The sequence below is a fragment of the Phalacrocorax aristotelis genome, chromosome 2 (assembly GCF_949628215.1).
Source record: "Phalacrocorax aristotelis chromosome 2, bGulAri2.1, whole genome shotgun sequence".
NCBI classification, from domain to species: domain Eukaryota; kingdom Metazoa; phylum Chordata; class Aves; order Suliformes; family Phalacrocoracidae; genus Phalacrocorax; species Phalacrocorax aristotelis.
This window is the reverse complement of record NC_134277.1, coordinates 151,921,637-151,939,364: the sequence shown is the minus strand read 5'-3', so window position 1 is coordinate 151,939,364 and position 17,728 is coordinate 151,921,637.

The following is a 17,728-nucleotide window of genomic DNA, read 5'->3' as shown; positions in this document are numbered from 1 at the left end:
GCCAGCTACACAGTTAAGGTCTGCAATTCTTTTATCAGTTGAAGATGTTTCTTCATCTTCTTGATATATTCTCTTTTCTGATACATAGGGAGGGCAGAGTCTCCACCTAATGAGACAGAGAGGGACCGGATGAACAGGCTGAGGGAACTTTTTTTTTTTATTTTTGGTTGCTGGTAGATCTTCCACCATTAATTACAGAAGAAAGAGATGGAAAAATTCTAATAGATCATCCAGCCCAACTCCTCCTCAGTGCAAGATGATTCCCTGTGCTACACTTCATATTTTTGCTCAGAACAGAATCTAAAGGGTTTGCGTTAGTTCCCATATGAGCTTTTTTCATAGCACTGTTTCATGCTATAACTTCCACACAGGGAATCCTAAATAATTTTTGTCCATCCTTTCCATTTTATCTGCCAGATACTTGTAGGGTGTTATGTTTTCCCTTAAGCCACTGTGTCATCAGTTTTCCTCTCAATGGTATAGGTAGGGCTGTTAGACCCGTCTACAATTATGGCTGTCCATCATTTCTTGTTTTAAAGTCTTGCTTCATGCTGCTAAGTATAACTTTGATCATTTGGACAGAATTTTTACTCTCTACATGAATGTCTTGAGCTTATTTCTTTGGAGAGTATTGAACAGCACAAGTCAGCCTTCCCTGAGACTGGGATTAAGGGGAGAAAATCCACCAGGAGAGAAAAAAACACATTCCTTTCTCTTGAGCAGCTGTATCAGACACATGCCTTGCAGCACACACTTGACTTTTGGTTTCTGGGGAGGATGACCCCTAGCATCAGGCCTACGCTTTTTGCCAGCCCATGAAATCCCTGTCAACTATGCAATTCCAGGGGAAAAAAAAAATCCACTGCTTACACATGTTTCACAGACCTTTGTTATGCTGATTACATTCTTCAAAATTTCTACCTTAATTCTGCAAGCTCAACAACAGCAGAGCTCTGACACAACTGTGCCTCCCCTTGAGTGACCGAGCTTGCTTTAAGAGGGCTGAGGGGGTAGAAAAAGCATTTATAATTTTTGTCCCAGCTGTTTATGCTTTTGCAGGCCTGAATATCACGCATGAGAGCAGGAAATTGGGTTTTTCCATGTTCTCAGCATTCCCCTTGCTAAGATGTTTGTAAGAGGTAAAGAAGAATGATCCAACTAATGTGGAGAGATGAGGAAGGTGGGAAGTGCTAAGAGAAGCTTAGGGTGCAAGGATTATGGGCAAACAGAAGAAATCTCAGGCAGAGGATGGGGGAGAGGATAAAAGATAGGGGAGGCAGGAGCTGTGGCAAGCAGAAGACCAAAACAGGGATCAGAAAGAGGAGGTAAACATGAGCCATGATGTGAGTATGGAAAAATACATTGTTGATGGATCATACAGCTACAGGCTGTATCATCATGAATATTCACAAAGGGACTGTATTAAAATTGCACAGGCATTTCCTACAACTTGAATGCTTGATTTTGCAACCTGAACATACTTTTAACATAAATTTTTAAATGTAACTCTCTGTAGATAAATAGTCCAGAGTTATGCATTTAGATTGTGTTGTATACATATAATCATGTTTAGTTTCTTTGTATGGAGATGCAATGGTACAACTTGCTCCAGGCTCAAGCCTCGAGCTCTTTTCACGTGCCCGTAGCCTCAGTCTTATTTGATCAGTGTGTAATCACTTTTGTCACTCTTCTCTGAATTCCTTCTAAATTACTAAGGAGGTACCCAAGACTGAATATAGTCATTTGTCCGTGGTCAGACAAGAGCTGTAGGGAAATAAGCTTACACTATATGTCCCCTTGCATAGTTGATACATCCGCCAGTTACACTCTTTTGCTGCCATACTACACTACAAATTCACATCTAATTATATGTTTGGTATCATACCTCCATTTCATTAGTACTTCCCTTGGTTTCTCCCTGCTGCCATGTGTGTTTCTACATGGAAAACAAGCCTCTGTGTGTGAAGGAGGGGTGAGGGTGGAGATAAACAGAAGAATACAAATAATAATTCAGAAGAAGCAGTAGAAGTTGATCTACTATTGCAGAAGCTGTTCAACTGGTTGAATCTACTGGTGGTTTCACCATTCTCAAAATTTAAAGGAAGTCTAGAGGACTAGAAAAACAGTCTGGCTTAAAGTGAAATTTAATCTTCTGTAAAGATTATGATAATATAAAATAGTCCTCAATTTTTTTCCAGCGAGTATGCATCTAAAGCTGTCTATCTGCTTGTACAAAGAAACAGAAAGATGATAGCAGTGACAATTAATTAGGAACTATAAAAATTCAAGATGGAGAGCAAAAGAACTCAGGAGGAAAATGGGTCAGTGCACTTAAACGGTAACAAAAAGAATGTGTTAGGAGTACTGAGGGCAAATGGAATCAAAATGACAGTGTCAATTGATTACTAACAAAATTTGACCAATGAAAAAAGAGAAGAATGCTAAATAAGTGTGTATGCTTTCTGTTTGAAGGAAAAATATGTGATAGTATTATATATTAAGGTGATACTTTCTACATTAAGAGTAAGGAAGAATGATGATAAAGAGAGCTACTAGAATTAGACATTTTAAAATCAGCAAGTCCAAGTAACATGTATATAATAGCTTTTAAAAAGTTGGCCAGGGAACACTGGGAAAAAAGAGAAGACTAAAATAAAGCTAATGCTGTACTAAAAAATCAGGCAACTCTGATTCGACTGAATCTTTGCAACCATCGGTTATCTTGGCCTGCTGCTTTATAACGCTTTTAGCAATTTCTTGGGGGGGATATCAAAGTTACACATTTTAGATGGTGCAAAGATTGGAAGGAAGATAAATAACATAGAAAACAGGCCATCGGTACAGAATGACCTAGTAAGCTAGTTGTGGTGAACCAAAATGTTTCAGGATGGGAAAATGCAATGTTGTGAACACAAGAACAAGGAAAGTAATCCATAAAGAATTGAGGTCATGGTCTGAAAAAGTCTTAGATGGTTGAGTTGGATAGTCAGCTTAATATGAGTTGGGACAGCAATGTTGTAGTCAAAAAGCCATTTTGGAAATCTTTGTTTGCCAAAGTTAAATTACCGCTGCACTGGAATTACTGTGTCCAGTTCTGCTCATGATTTAGTGGAGAGAAGAAGAGCTCAGGGTTCCTAGGTTATTAAGATATATGGGAGAACATAAAGGGTCTGATCTGATAGAAATATATATATGTACAGATGGGAACAAAATTTGATAATAAAGGGTTTCTCAGTCTAGCAGACATAACACAATCTAATGGCTGGAAGGAGAGGCTAAACAAATTCCATAAGAAATATGGAACACGTTTTTAACATTAGAACAAAGTGCCAAGTGTTGTGGTATAGCGTCTATCACAGGAATTACTTTTATTGGGGTTGGACGCTTCTCTAAACCACAGCTGTTGGAGATGAAGCAAGAATTAAATCAGAAAAAATACTTAAGCCCATGTTACCATTGTATATTAGATAATCACTTATTTAATGCTGTTCTTAAATTCTAGGAATACTTTACCCTGGATGCATAAATTTGAATATTTCCAGGTTTGGCATTTATAGGTGATTTCTGCTTTTCTGTCTCTGACTCCGGAAAGTGGCAATAAAGAATATTTGTATTCTTGTGACAATTTGGAGATATAATAATTAAAACACCATAATATAGGCATGATTCAGGCATATATTATCAGAAAGACTTTTCCAGTCCTTAGGAAGCCGGATAGAGCTAAAAGTTTGAAATCAAGTCAAGCCTTTTTTTAATCTTTAGTGTGTGCCTCTGGAGTTTCTGAGTTTCAAGACCTGATTGTTACCTCTTGCAGTTGCGTGATCACTTTTTCACATTCAAAATGTTTTTCTTTCCCACATATGAAAAAAATGTACTGGCTGCACTTCCAGTAGTTCAGTCCAGTAAAACCTATGAGACTAAGCTTATCTGTAAATATAAGCCCATATGTACTCCTGGGATGAAAATGCCCATAATTATACAGGAAGTACATTCACATAAACAAAGTAAACACATTGAAAATATATTGAGAAATGTTTACATTTACTCTTTAAGGTATAATAATATTAGCTACAATGATTATAGACAAACTCACATGTTATTCTCTTAATAAGCACATATACATAATTTGATACCCAGTAAATAGCAGCAGGAATCCTTTCAAAAGTCACTTTAACACAAGGTCACGTATATCAGACAAGCACATCACAGTGCTTCTCTCTGAAACCCTGATCAGCTATTTCTTTTTGTGAGATGAAAAATCTCAGTGTCTCATTCTTGTATCTATAGCAAGTCCTTGTATCTTCCAGATCGTACCCAAAAAAACCCTAAAAGATTTAAAATAACAAAAATTAGAGTAAGTCTAACCAATTCTCTACCCAGTTCAAGTCTGACTACTCAGTTTAAAAAGACACAAGCTAAAATATTAGTGGCAGTGGCAGTATTTGACAAATGTAGGAATATTCATATCAGCAGGACATCATAAATGTGCGTGTTCCAGGACATTTCTAGGAAACAAGAATACAACAGGAGGGTGATGATCCACTTAAATTAACCTATGATGTGAAGCATACACAACAAGCCAGTTATTTTACATGCTGTTGATGTTTTCTTCAATGCTGGATGTTGCATGGCCCTTACTAAGCTCAAGAAGTATGCCTGTGGGAACCTCATGAGGTTCAACAAGGCCAAGTGCAAGGTCCTGCACCTGGGTTGGGACAACCCCCAGTATCAATACAGGCTGGGGGATGAAGGGATTGAGAGCAGCCCTACAGAGAAGTATTTGGGGGTACTGGTGGATGAAAAGCTGGACAGGAGCTGGCAACGTGCGCTCGCAGCCTAGAAGGCCAACCATATCCTGGGCTTCATCAAAAGCAGCGTGGCCAGCAGGTCGAGGGAGGTGATTCTGCCCCTCTACTCCGCTCTGGTGAGACCCACCTGCAGGGCTGCGTCCAGCTCTGGAGCCCTCAGCACAGGAGAGACATGGACCTGTTGGAGCGGGTCCAGAGGAGGGTCATAGAAATGATCCGAGGGCTGGAGCACCTCTGCTGTGAGGGCAGGCTGAGAGCGTTGGGGTTGTTCAGCCTGGAGAAGAGAAGGCTGCGACCTTGTTGTGGCTTTTCAGTACTTAAAGGGGGGACTATGAGAAAGATGGAGACAGACTTTTTAGCAGGACCTGTTGATATAGGACATGGGGTAATGTTTTTAAACTAAAAGAGGGTAGATTTATACCAGGTATAAGGAAAAAAAAATTACAATGAGCACGGTGAAACGCTGGCACAGGTTGCCCAGAGAGGTGGTAGGTGCCCCATCCCTGGAAACATTCAAGGTCACATTGGACGGGGCTCTGAGCAACCTGATCTAGTTGAAGATGTTCCTGCTCATTGCAGGGGGGGTTGGACTAGATGAGCTTTAAAGATCCCTTCCAAATCAAGCTATTCTATGATTCTATGATTCTCTCCTGAGTGCTGCTGAGTGCAGATATCTGTTCCTCCCCTCTGAAAGACTTTGTGCAAATCCTGTAGGGGTGAGGCACAAAAGATAAAGATATTGCAACTTGAAAATGATGATAACTGCTGAGCTGGCATCATACACTTAAGATGAGCGTCCAAAAGCAATTTATCACCACTTTGCTCTTCATATGTACAAAAGCTTTAAGATGCTGTGATTAGACTCAGGTGTGTACGCCTCAGATCTGCTAGGGTCATGGTTGTAAAACGGTTCTGGAGCATGTTCAAGCTAATTTGTAAGCGTAGAAGGTGGGGGCCACCAGCTGCTGGGCTCCTGTTTTTCTTTGCAGAGGCAGATCCCAAGATGACTGTGTTGAGGTTTGTGCTTTTCTCCCAGCCTTCAGAAGAATGTGGCACATGACCACTGACCAAGGAATTTGCAAGCCCAGGCCTTCCTGCACTAACAGCCACTGGCCAGTTTCCTGCAAATCCTGAGCAGAGCGGAATCATCACCTCACAACTGTACCTCTTGTGAAGGCCTTTACAAACTCATTCCAGTGGAATGGAGGTGGTGAGATCCAGTCTTTGCCTATGAGGAACCCAAGGCAGAGACCTAAATTTAGCCATTTCACTCCCAGATCTGGGTTATCACCCTCCCAGCACAGAGGGAAGTCCACAAACACACAAGCCTTCCCCAGTTCCTACTCAGAAGCTGATGAGTGCTGGGTGGGACTGGCCACACAGCGGGTGCGGCCAAGGCGCCGACACAAAAGAAGCTGATTCAGCTCATTCCCAGATAATTTTCACTGTCTTTCCCTGCTGGAATTCGTGGGAGGGTTGCAGTGGCAACGGCAGCAGCATCAGATCTTCCTCCAGCTCGCCGGGTTGCAGTCAGTAGCAAAGGGAGAGTGGTAACTCCTGCACCGGTGGGAGTAGTTTGGGGAGCTCCACAGGAAGGATAAGTGTTAGAGCTCTGCCGGGAATGCTGGCCTCCCCCTCCTTCCCCCATGCTAGGGTTACCCAGCTATTTCACAATGCTCCTAATGGTCTCTGCTCCTGAGGTGGAAGCAAGGCTGCAGCTACTTAGTGACCAGTCTAAATAGCAGTCTTGCACAGCTACAAATTAGATTAGAGGAGTCCCTGAAATGCCGACAGATATGTGCCTATGGTATCAAGATTGGCCCTGGCGGTTCAGGGCATAAGCGACTGTGAAAAATAAACTCTGGGAATAATCAGTGCCAAAATTCCTAATGTTCATCTCTGTGTCAAGCGACCAGTTTCCAAGTTCTCTGCTACTCGGGTCTTAGGAAATCTGTGGGTAGCCCTGATGCCTGAGAGTCATCTGTGAGAAGGAAAGCCACAATTAAGGTTGAAGTCAGGGCTAAATGGTACTTAGCGTGCTTATGAAGATGCATTTGAGTGGTTAATAGAGAAAGGTTAAGTCAAAAACAAGGGGGTTAGAAGAAGCCATTGATTATGATAGCTCTGTAATTCTAAGTGCCGAATCCAGGTTTGACAAACCCTGAATCCAATCTATTTCTGTGAGTTGAGATATACCAACACTGCAGATAAAGCAAGTAAAAACGTGGCATGAAAATTAGACATGAAGAGGAAGTGTAAACAAATGTAAGTGCAAAGTCCAGTATCTTGTGAGGGAACTTTCAGAGGCAGGTAACAGGGATCACCATTTACACAGTTTTTGTTTCTGTTCTTCTGGTTCTTTTATACTTCTGTACAGCAGAGGTTATCACGCTGTGCTTACAGACTCAGTTGCTTTGCCTCCTTTTTTCTTCTAATTGCTAAACTGCATTAAAAAACCCAGATGATAATGTGTCTTTTCCTTTGTATTGCTTGTCCATGTAAATGAGTGTTACAGTTGCTAAGGGAATGCTATATGACTTTGAACAGGAGATTATTTACATACTCATGAACAGAAGAAGTAGGTCTGAAGAAATATTATTATTATTGTTAAATGGTGACCTGCATGACAGCAAAATTCAGTAATACTATGTTATATAGCACATCTATATGTTCCTAGATAGTCCTACAGTGACTGTGCAGACCTTTTTAGTTGACAGCCTTCTCAGTTCAAAAAGTTTGCAATTATCAGAGTAGCAAAGCTTCAGTATATGGAAGACCTGTCAGTCCAGTCTAGCAGGAGTAAATGCATTAAATTATTTACGAGTAAACTCTGCTTCCTTCTAAAACAGGGGTGTGAGAATTGTTCCCAGAGGGAGTTTGTTTTCTAATTCCATTGCTTCAGTTAACATTAGTATATTGTCTCACATAAAACAGTAATTTACTGTATTTATTGCCTTCATTGTTTGTGAGGAGTTGTAACTTAGCTTTTTGTTTTGCTTTAAGCAGGTTGTGAGACAAAATATGGTTTTTGCCTTTCTAATGTCAAACTGCTGGTTGAAACACACACATTGTTTAAAATAAGCCACATTTTATATTTGACATTTAAACAATTCATTTTTTTAAAGTTGCTTAAGATATTTGCCCAGACAAACAAACAAAAGCATGAAAAGCATGGAAGTGAATGTGCCACTGGATGTGCCACTGTGCCAGCACAGCACCTTCCTCAGCGATCAGACATCTGTGTCTCTTCACTGGAAGTGCTGCCCATTTTGTCCTCTGTGTTTGTGATCCACCTCCATCGCTTGCGTACACGAATGCCTTTTGGGCTGGTGCGCTCCATGGTGGACACCCACGGCTCCTGAATGTCCAGCCATCCCAGGAACCTCATCCTCAACAAGGACTGATGTGCCAAATACCTTCAACCTCTGGTGACCTCAAATCAGAGCACAAGTAGCGACTATATTCTCTGGAAAACAATGAGAAATTAGAAACATGCATTCAGTCGGCACCACCCAAGCCCCTTTTGCTGAGCATAGGTCTGAGACTGATTGGTTAGCTGCTGTAGAGGTGGCAGAGGCCTGGAATGAGACCTGGTGGCGCAGTGACGTGCTTGTGGTTTTTGTGCTGCCCACAGCAGAAGTTTCGTGCTGCGGCACATTTCTGTTGGCAGTCAGATGTTGGAAGACTACAAGGGGCCAGTCTGTGAGCCATGGGATGGCGGGAAAGCTGTCCTCATGGCACCTTGGTCACCTGTGCTGGATCGCCAGTGGAGTGAGAGCACCACAAACGCTGGCCACCAGCACAGGAAGGGGGAGCAATCTGCTGACACTGGTGCACAAATGGGTACTCGGTCTGTGAAGCACCTCACATTCATGTGTGAGAGGAATAAGTTCTGCCTCCACCAAACAGGCACCGCTCCGCAGTGCCACACGCAGTGCCCTGCGAGTGCCCCAGGCAGCTGCAGACCTGCTCTTGCTGCAGCAAAGGGATGCACAGGCTGACTTCTTATTTCTTCCTCACTTACATTTCCCACTGTGAGCCTGCTTGATGCAGGTGCCCTGGCTTTGAGGTTCTCACTGTGAGAAAAGCAGTGCAAACCTTACCTTTGGCTCCTTCAGAAGGGTAAATTACTTCAACTCCCTTTGGCTTGAGTGTGAATGAAGATGCTCAAGATGCTGTCAGAATTTTTTATCATCTTAGAGGAATGGTTTCTCTTGCTGTTCAAATCTTCCCCTCAGTCCCACTCCCATCTGCCTATCTACCATATTCAAGATTAAATGCAGAGTGCAATAGCCACTAACCTAGTTAGTGCCTGCAGATTTGTCTTGCCCTGGGAATAGTTATTAGCTTGGCTTCATTTGGAAGATTATAACTTAGTGTCTCAGCAGGCAGAATCCTTCCTAGGATCTTCTTGTTAAAGCCCAAGTAATAATAGCCAGTAAAAAATGTGACTCTGTACTATTCAGTGACATTGCTGCCCAGACTTACAACAGAACCTATAACTAATGACTGATTATTTCTTGCCATTAGAAAGGAAATCCTTTATTTTTAGGACCTCTAGTAAATTAGACTAGAGTGACTTTTGCCATGAGGAGTCTGAGAATGAAGTATGCTGTGCTTACTCCAGTAATTTTCAAAGTCTTGAAAGATTTTCTTCCAATTTCAACACATAAATCAAAGTAAACAAATCACAAAAAGCTTCTTATTGGTTTAACAAAAAAAAAAACCACAACCCAAGCACAACTCAACTCTCCACAAAGAGTGAGAAGTGATTTTGAAACATTAATTGTTGATCACCAAATATGTTTAAATTAAAAAAAAAAAAATTCCTGGGCGATTGCTTGGACAGACACTTGATGTTTATATTAGTGATATGTGAACGTCAAATACTTATGAAGTATAGATAAGCACAAAAGTTTGAAAGTTAACAGAGTAGCTCTAACCTTTGACCAGCTGTAGTGTCTCTACTTCAAAAAGTATTTAAATGAATGATGAAAGACTCAGAAAAAGTAACTGAAATTATCCAGGATGAGAGATGAAGGAAACTTAGTCTGCGTGCTTTATGGGAAAGAAGGGTAACTGGTGATGAAACTATGGTCTATAAGTCCATACATGGAGGAGAGGGTCTCACTTGGATAAAATAAAATAAAATAAAATAAAATAAAATAAAATAAAATAAAATAAAATAAAATAAAATAAAATAAAATAAAACAAAACAAAACAAAGTAGAACTAACTGGAAGTTGAAGTTAATCAGGTTAGGGTCATTTTTAAGAGTGATGGTAATTAAACACTAGAACAACTTACCTAGGAGTGCAGTGAATCCTTCATCACTGGAAGTCTTTAAATCAAGACGGACATCTTTAGAAAGATATACTACCTTCACACTGCAGTTATAGCCCTGGCACAGCCAGCATTGAGAGTTCTGTGGCCAGAATTACGCAAAAAGGCAAACCAGAGCTTGTAACGTTTTCTTCTGACTTTAAGCTCTATCTTTGTGAGATACACTTTCCCTATTTTTAATATTTATTTAGGAAGTATCATTACAATTACATGGCATATCAAGGCAAAGCTCAGATTGAAGTTTTAAAGCAGAAAGGTGGGGAGATTGTGATTAATCACGCAACTCTGGGTGTGTATTCATATCACATAAATGACATCCCCAGTTGCTTAAACTAAGAGGCTGGGCTTCTTTAGTAGTTAGGGATGATGAGAGAGAAACTCCTCCAAAGGGCAGCTGATGGTAGTCATCACTCCCTCCATCGCCCGCACAGGTGGTTCTGGAGACATGCCTCCAAAGGTTGGCTGTTGTTTCATGGCAAAGTCCCTACCAAAAAAGGAAGTCCCACCCTTTTCCCTGTCCCAAATATTGTATTTTTGAACTGGCAATTAATAAAAGAGATGAAAAGGTTCCCTTTTACTGCTTACAGTGCGGTTGCATGAACTTTGGCACAACACAAGCAAAGGGATATGGGTGCGTGGCCCGGAGAAGGACAGCATGGCAGATCCGGCCTTTGGGCATCAGCCCAGACTTGGATGATCATGTGCAGGTCCAGAAACTCCAGTCTTAGGGGCTCATGTCTGGAGGTGTGATCATGATTTCTCTTTACATCTGAGGGTTAGGCAGGGGTATAGAGCCATGCTCCTCCCACTAACTTTGGGGGGTTTTATCAGACCATAAAAAAGCATAATTTGCCAGCTTCATTTTCCAGTGATCACCAGAGAATATCTTATTTTGCTTCTTGTGTTTCCTAAAGCAGCCCATGATCTGGGAACTTCCTGCCGTTTGAAAGGGCTGGATGGGTGGAAAAGAGGTGAGAGACAAATGCAGCCTCCACTGTTATCATATCATTTCCTGTGCTTAAGACGTACCTTCTTCAGGAATTAAAAAAAAATTCCTTCTGCTCTGAAGAAGCTGATAGCAATATTTGTCTGGGAGTTTTAGAACAGATAAGATTCTTGAGGTTTCTGTGTCTTCTCTGTCCATAAAGAGATATAAGTGCCGTCTCTCAATTGAAATTAATGAGAATTAGGCACCCAAGTATCTTTGTGGATTGGAGCCCTCATGTTCTAATTACTGTGGCAATTAAATATGCTGAAAAACAGGTTCAGCTGCAGGAACCTTGTCTACACGAAGGCCTGGTGAAATATTTATGCAAATTTTCTTTCTAGACATGGCTTGAGTTTGCACTGATGACTCTGCAAAACCTCTCTGATTGTAGAGGACACGTACAATAGGGAAAGCCCTGAAACTAAACCTGGGCACTGGCTTAGAAAAGGTTATAAGATACATATTCATGAACTGTGTGTCCTGCTGGGTGAGAAAAGATAGTTATAACAATAATAAAGGATAAAAATAACCAACTCTTACATAATGCAAATAGCAGAATATAGAACAACGTGGGGTTTTTTTCCTAAATTGCTTCTGTAGTAGATCTTCACAAATCAGCTGATCTGCTCATTGCACTGATTTCTGAAGGCCACGGGACTATATAGCCAACATTTCATGTAATAGCATATACATCCATATTTTATTTTATTCCTTTCATAAAGAAAGAAGAAAATAAGATGACTGCTTGTTTAATTTGCAGACTCTTAACTGTTTGGGGCCAGTATAATTACCGATATTATTCTTATGCATATACACAGTACTGAAGCACTAATGTTAAAGGAGACACCTTCGTTCTGAATTTTCTAACTTCAAAGTAATGAAATCCTTAACTTCAATACCACAATAATGTACTTTTCAATGTTAAGTACCTAGTCCTAGTGTCAGTGTATAGAACAACCTTGGCCAAAAAAGTCCAATTAGGCCATGTAAATGAAGTGCATTTTCAGCCAGTCCTACTGGGAAAACCAGCTTTGTCTGAATGGTTGTAATTACTGTTGATGGGGAAGGGGGAAAACAAATTCGCTATGCATGAGCCCTTCCCAAGTAGCCTTTTTTTCTTCTACTGCTTGCATATCTCCAATAATGGCATTACAGAGGAAGGGAAAAAAGGACTTTCTCTTTACACAGATTGTGTTAAAATGCATCTCATCAAGAGTCTGAATGATACTTGAAGTTTGCTATAGGAGAGGTGCTACTTCTCTGATGCATCCTTTTGTTTACTTCTCTATGCCTGACAGCCTCATTGGCCTGCTTGTCATAATTAGCAGCCTAGGTGTACACATCTCCCTAAAAGCTACCCTTTGTAGCTTATTTTAGGCAGGCACTTCTATTTTCATACTTGGGTCCCTTCATTTCATTCACACCCTCAACTAGGCCTGCAAAAGTCAAATCAGAAAGTGCGGTGCAGAATTAAAAAAATGTGTTTTTTTTTCTAGAGTTTCCAAGGTGTGACTCTCTTTTCCGTGCCTCCTCTTGAGAATGCCCACCCCATCGTTGGTCTGGATTCACTCTGTGTTTCATCACCTGCCTTCATCAAAAAATAGGAGTTCATTTTTCAGTGCACTGAATTTACCCACCTGAATTTGCGTCACAGTGTGCGGTTTGCTCGCCGCATCTCTGGATTGCTAGTTGGGCTGTCCCTAGCTCCTGACAAGGAGAAATACGGCACCAGTACCATTACCCCCAGGGATGCTTCCTACGTGCAAGCCATTCTGGCTTCTGCAACTAAGGGCTCATGAAGGTCACATAGCCCTTTCTTAGATATATCTTTCCAAATCTCCATATTTGTTTTTACAGTTTTGATTCCTAAATAGTCCAGATCATTTTCTGTCCATACCCTAAACACCAGTCATTCAACAAGATATCTCTTTTCACAAATATAAAGCTATTAATCACAAATGTTCTATTTACAAGTCACTGTATTAGGGACTCTTCATATATTAGTCATAATGCATAGCTTTATGTCCTTTATTTAAAAATAGCTAATGATCCTTAGTTCAATGTGTATGTTAATGTCAATAATACCAGTGTATTTTGCAATGCTGAAGAACTAAGGAGGAAGGGATTGGTCAGGGATGAGTTACTTGGTTTGAGTTGGTTTTTTGTTCTGGTTTAGGTTTTTTACTGCCATTGATGCATACGCTGAGTAGGGAAAAAATATAACATGTACAGCAAAATTGCCAAAACTATCTAGGTTTTTCACTGGCCAGTTAAGGGCATTTCTGGCCATTGTTAAGTAAGAAGTCTAACACATAAATATTTTACTATGTCATAAGGTAACCGTCTGTTTTATGTGAGCAATGAAAGGACCTAAAGCAGTGGAGTCAGGAAGAAGGAAAAAAAAATTGAAGTAGTGAAGACTATGTTTTTTGCCCTCTGTGGGATCAGTGTGTCCAGGCATTGAAGTAGACAAGAACACATATGTTTTCTGGGTCATGATCTGCACTTCACCACATCAAGATCCCAAGTGCAAATGAACGTTGATCCATCAGCATTATTTTTGCCTGATTCACACTGTGCTCAGTAAAACCTTGTGTACGGGCATGTGATCCAGCTCCTGAAGAGCAAGAGGTATGAACAGAAATGAGGTTTCTAAGTGAGAGAGAAGGACCAGGTGACCTAAGGCTGCTGCCACTTGTGTAGGTTGATATGCTCTTCCCTAAAGGAATGACTATTTCCAAAGAAATCCTCTTTCGAGACTGATAACCACTGAGGAAAAGTAAGCTAGCTCTTGAATAAGTTTAAAGGATGCCTACAGTTGTTTCACATTTTTCAAAATGGCATTGCCATTTCACAACTAAAGGACGTGGTTTATATTCATCTCGGTGTCAATGAGCCTTAGTGTTACCCAAGGTGGCATTCTTGTTAGGTTACCTGTTTGCAACGACTAAGCATTAAAAGAGGTATCATATTTAAATTTCAGAGTTGTGGATGTGTATTTATTCTTATGCAGAGGTCAGACAGAAAGTGGGTCAGGGTGTGCTTCTTACTCAGACTAGAAAGCTCCTTTGAGTTGTCGCAGTTCAGGAACAAGTTATAGCAGTTGCATAGACTACTGGAAAACTATGAAGTCTCCAAATGGAGGAACTGGCTGTAGGTGACCCTGCTTACAAAGGGGGATTGGACAAGATGACCTCCAGAGGCCCCTTCCAGCCTCAGCCATTCTGTGATTCTCTAATTCTATGAACACCCTGATCTTTCTTCCTTTTGCTCTAAAAAATCCCCCATCCCAAGTTCAGGAGATGACGCAAGGCAAATTTCTGCCTATCAGTAATCACTCCTGGTATGCGGTCGTTCATCACATCACGTCTTTGCAAGATGGACTGGTTTATGATACAGAGGGTAAGGTCAGATTAAGGTCAAGCCCTTCCTTACACAAAGCATTGCACACTTGGAAAGTTAGATACATTAGTTCGGTGAAATGTAGTTACTTGCATGTCCTTGTGTGTGTGCCTTAAAGAGCTTCATAGGAAACTGGTAGAGACCACTAAAGACCATGTGTTACATTGCCACGTTTGCCTTCATTGTGCCACTTTCCCTCCACTTGTAATTGGAAATAGTGACAGCATCTTGGTAATTTTACCAATGCATTTTCTGTCTGAGATTCCCAATAGCTATTACTGCACCTCCTGGGCCATATGTTGTGGGTATGCATTTGATGTTCGTATTGGAATGGAAAGTGCCCTTTTTTGCAAAGTGAAATATATAAATACACACACATATATTTGAAAGATATTCCCTTTTCTTAAACTTAATCTGAGACCTTGCATCAGTATCTATGTAAATAAATCTTTTCTGCAATAAAAACTTGTTGCTTGTAGTCTGTCACATTAAAAAATAGATTTGAAAACAGTGAGAAGTCATAAATGGAAAAGAAAAAAGCTATTTACAAAAAAAAACAGATGAAAGAAAACTCCTTTTGAGTACAACTGTACAGAATCGTTGCTTTATATTAGAAGATACTGTAGTGAGTTTTGATATTGTTATGTCCAGAACATCGCAATTTCAAAGCGATAAACCTTAAGAATAAGACTGAAAAATACTTGCATATGGGACCTAATGTAAAGGTTACTGAACTCGTTTATAGCTTTTTTTTTTTCCCCATTGACTTCAATGCACTTTGAACCGATCCAGGTTAACCTTCCCAGAAATGCTGGAAATGCTGGGAGGAAGATGAATGTGGAACTGAAGCAGGGAGAGGTAGCGACTCTGTCTGGCAGGGGGTGATGACAGGACAGGGGGCTCAGGTTGTTTTGATTTGCTGAACTTGCGGTTGCAATGCGGGAAGAAACGCTGCCACCTCTTTTACTGATACTTGTTGGGAGACAACCATCGTATATTACTCCGTATGCATGTGTATGTGCATGTGAGGTTTTTCAGAGCTTTGGATGAATGCCTTTTACACAGCATTTTTAAGATCAAAATCTATACAATTATGTGGATTCCTGCATGTAAATGATTTCAGGGAGTCTGGTGTTTTAGCATTTTTAATTTTCTAGTAGATTTTACGATAGCGTAAAGTGATAAATAATCTTTTGCGGCTGCCAGAGTTCTTTAACTATCTGCAGACACACCATTAGCAGGAGCAGTCTATGCCCAGTCAGTGTTCCTCATCCCTCCCTGGGAGACTGCTCAGAGGGAAGAGGGTTTCGAGGCATTTCCATGCAGGCCCTTTTGGCGGCAGTGCCACTGGGGCGCTGGGGAGTCCCGGCTGGCCACGGTGTGCTATGGTCAGGAGGACATTTTTCTACCACGTAGTGGAGAAAGCTACCAGACAAGCATCGGATATTATTGACTTTCCATCACTACTGGCCTGTGTTAAAACCAGTGACATAGAAGAGAAAGGTTCCATTTCCCATTACCAGATATCCAATCCCCCTAGAAAACATCTGTTGAATCTGGGATGATGCCATGGTATTAGCTCTTCTGTTGCATGCTGTTTCATTGGCTGTTCTCAGCGCTGCCCTGTCTATCACAACGCATAATCTCTTTTCAGAGACGTTTCAACCACATCGTTAGGGTTCCCAGTCCCGTTTCTTTGAAAATTGGTGGTAGTTTTTTGCCTTTGGCACACAACTTGAAGTTTAGAAACTCGACTCTGTGCAGGGTGTAAGAAAGGGAACAAAAGTTTCCCGATGATTTCATGTCACAAAAGTTGTGCAAGGAAAAGAAGCGGGTCTGCAGAAACCCTGCAAGTTGCCGTGTTTATATTCCCAAGAAACTCACACGGGAGTGCCTCAGACACATAACTAAATGCTCCTCGAAATGCTCATTATTGAAGACAGTATAAGAAAATGGTCTTTAGAATTCATGTGATATACTACCAACTGGAGGGAGAATAATACAGAAATACTTTCTTGATGATGTGTGCTAAAGCAGCAGGCATTTAAGAGCAATGGATGTCAATCTCTGAGGTTTTTGTAAAGAATTGCGATTTATGATGTGTTAGGGTAAACAGTTGGATTATATTTCTGAAACGCATGTTACATCAGGTAAAATCATTGTGATTATAGGCTCTAGTACTTTAAGTCAGTAAGTTATGCACTAAAAGGCTGAAATTGTAAAACAAGTATGCTTATGCTTAGCTGTTAATCCCTCTTTGTATCTATGCTGAGTAAACTACAAGAAAAGAGAAACTGCATTAAACAATAAAGGCATAAATGGCATGTTATGTCATCTTGATAAACAATGACTGTTTTACTGTTTTCCTTCAAGAAGCAACTGTGACTGGCCTCTGTATTCTCCCTCAATGGAGAATGTGCCTGAGTGCAAAAAAAAAAAATGGAGGATTATTTAGAAGTTACTTTGTTCATGCCTCTGGTGAAAGCAGCACTTTCTCTGCATCTTCTCGCTTTGCTGCTTTTCCTTCATTTCCTCGGCTCTTATCTGTTACAGAAAGCTGGACTGTTATTTCAGCAACCAACTACTATCACACAGATGATGAGTTTCAAATAAAGTGAAATAAAACTTGCTTTAAGTGGTTTTGCAAATGTTTGACAGCAGAAGATAATAAATGAAAATAAATCTCCAATATTTCTCTTAATGCAATTTGTGGCATGTCAACGTCAAAGGATTCTAACAACAAATCAACAAATATTTGAATGAAAACAATATACATAACTTATTTTTCTGTATTAGAAACAACTGTCAAACAATTACCGTATGACTTCATGAATTAGTTGGTTGTTTTGAAATATTCCTGCTAGGATAAAAAAAAGGCGGAAAAAAAAAAAAAAGAGGCTATACGGGCCTTTGAGCCTGAACATATTGTGTCAATCATAAGCATATGCAATGTATCTAAGCCATGAGGTAAAAATTTTCTTTGTAAATTATTTCATAAATAAATAATTTGCCTGAAAAGGTTTATGAAAATATTTTTGCCATTATTAAGTTCTCTACAGTTCTTTTGTGGTGAATATAAACAGATTGATATTGACATCTTCTTGATCTGCTTTATTTTAACTTGAAATGCAGAATGTATCATGCAAGCATTTTTTACAAAGATACGGTAACAAAGTTTTTCTGAGAGA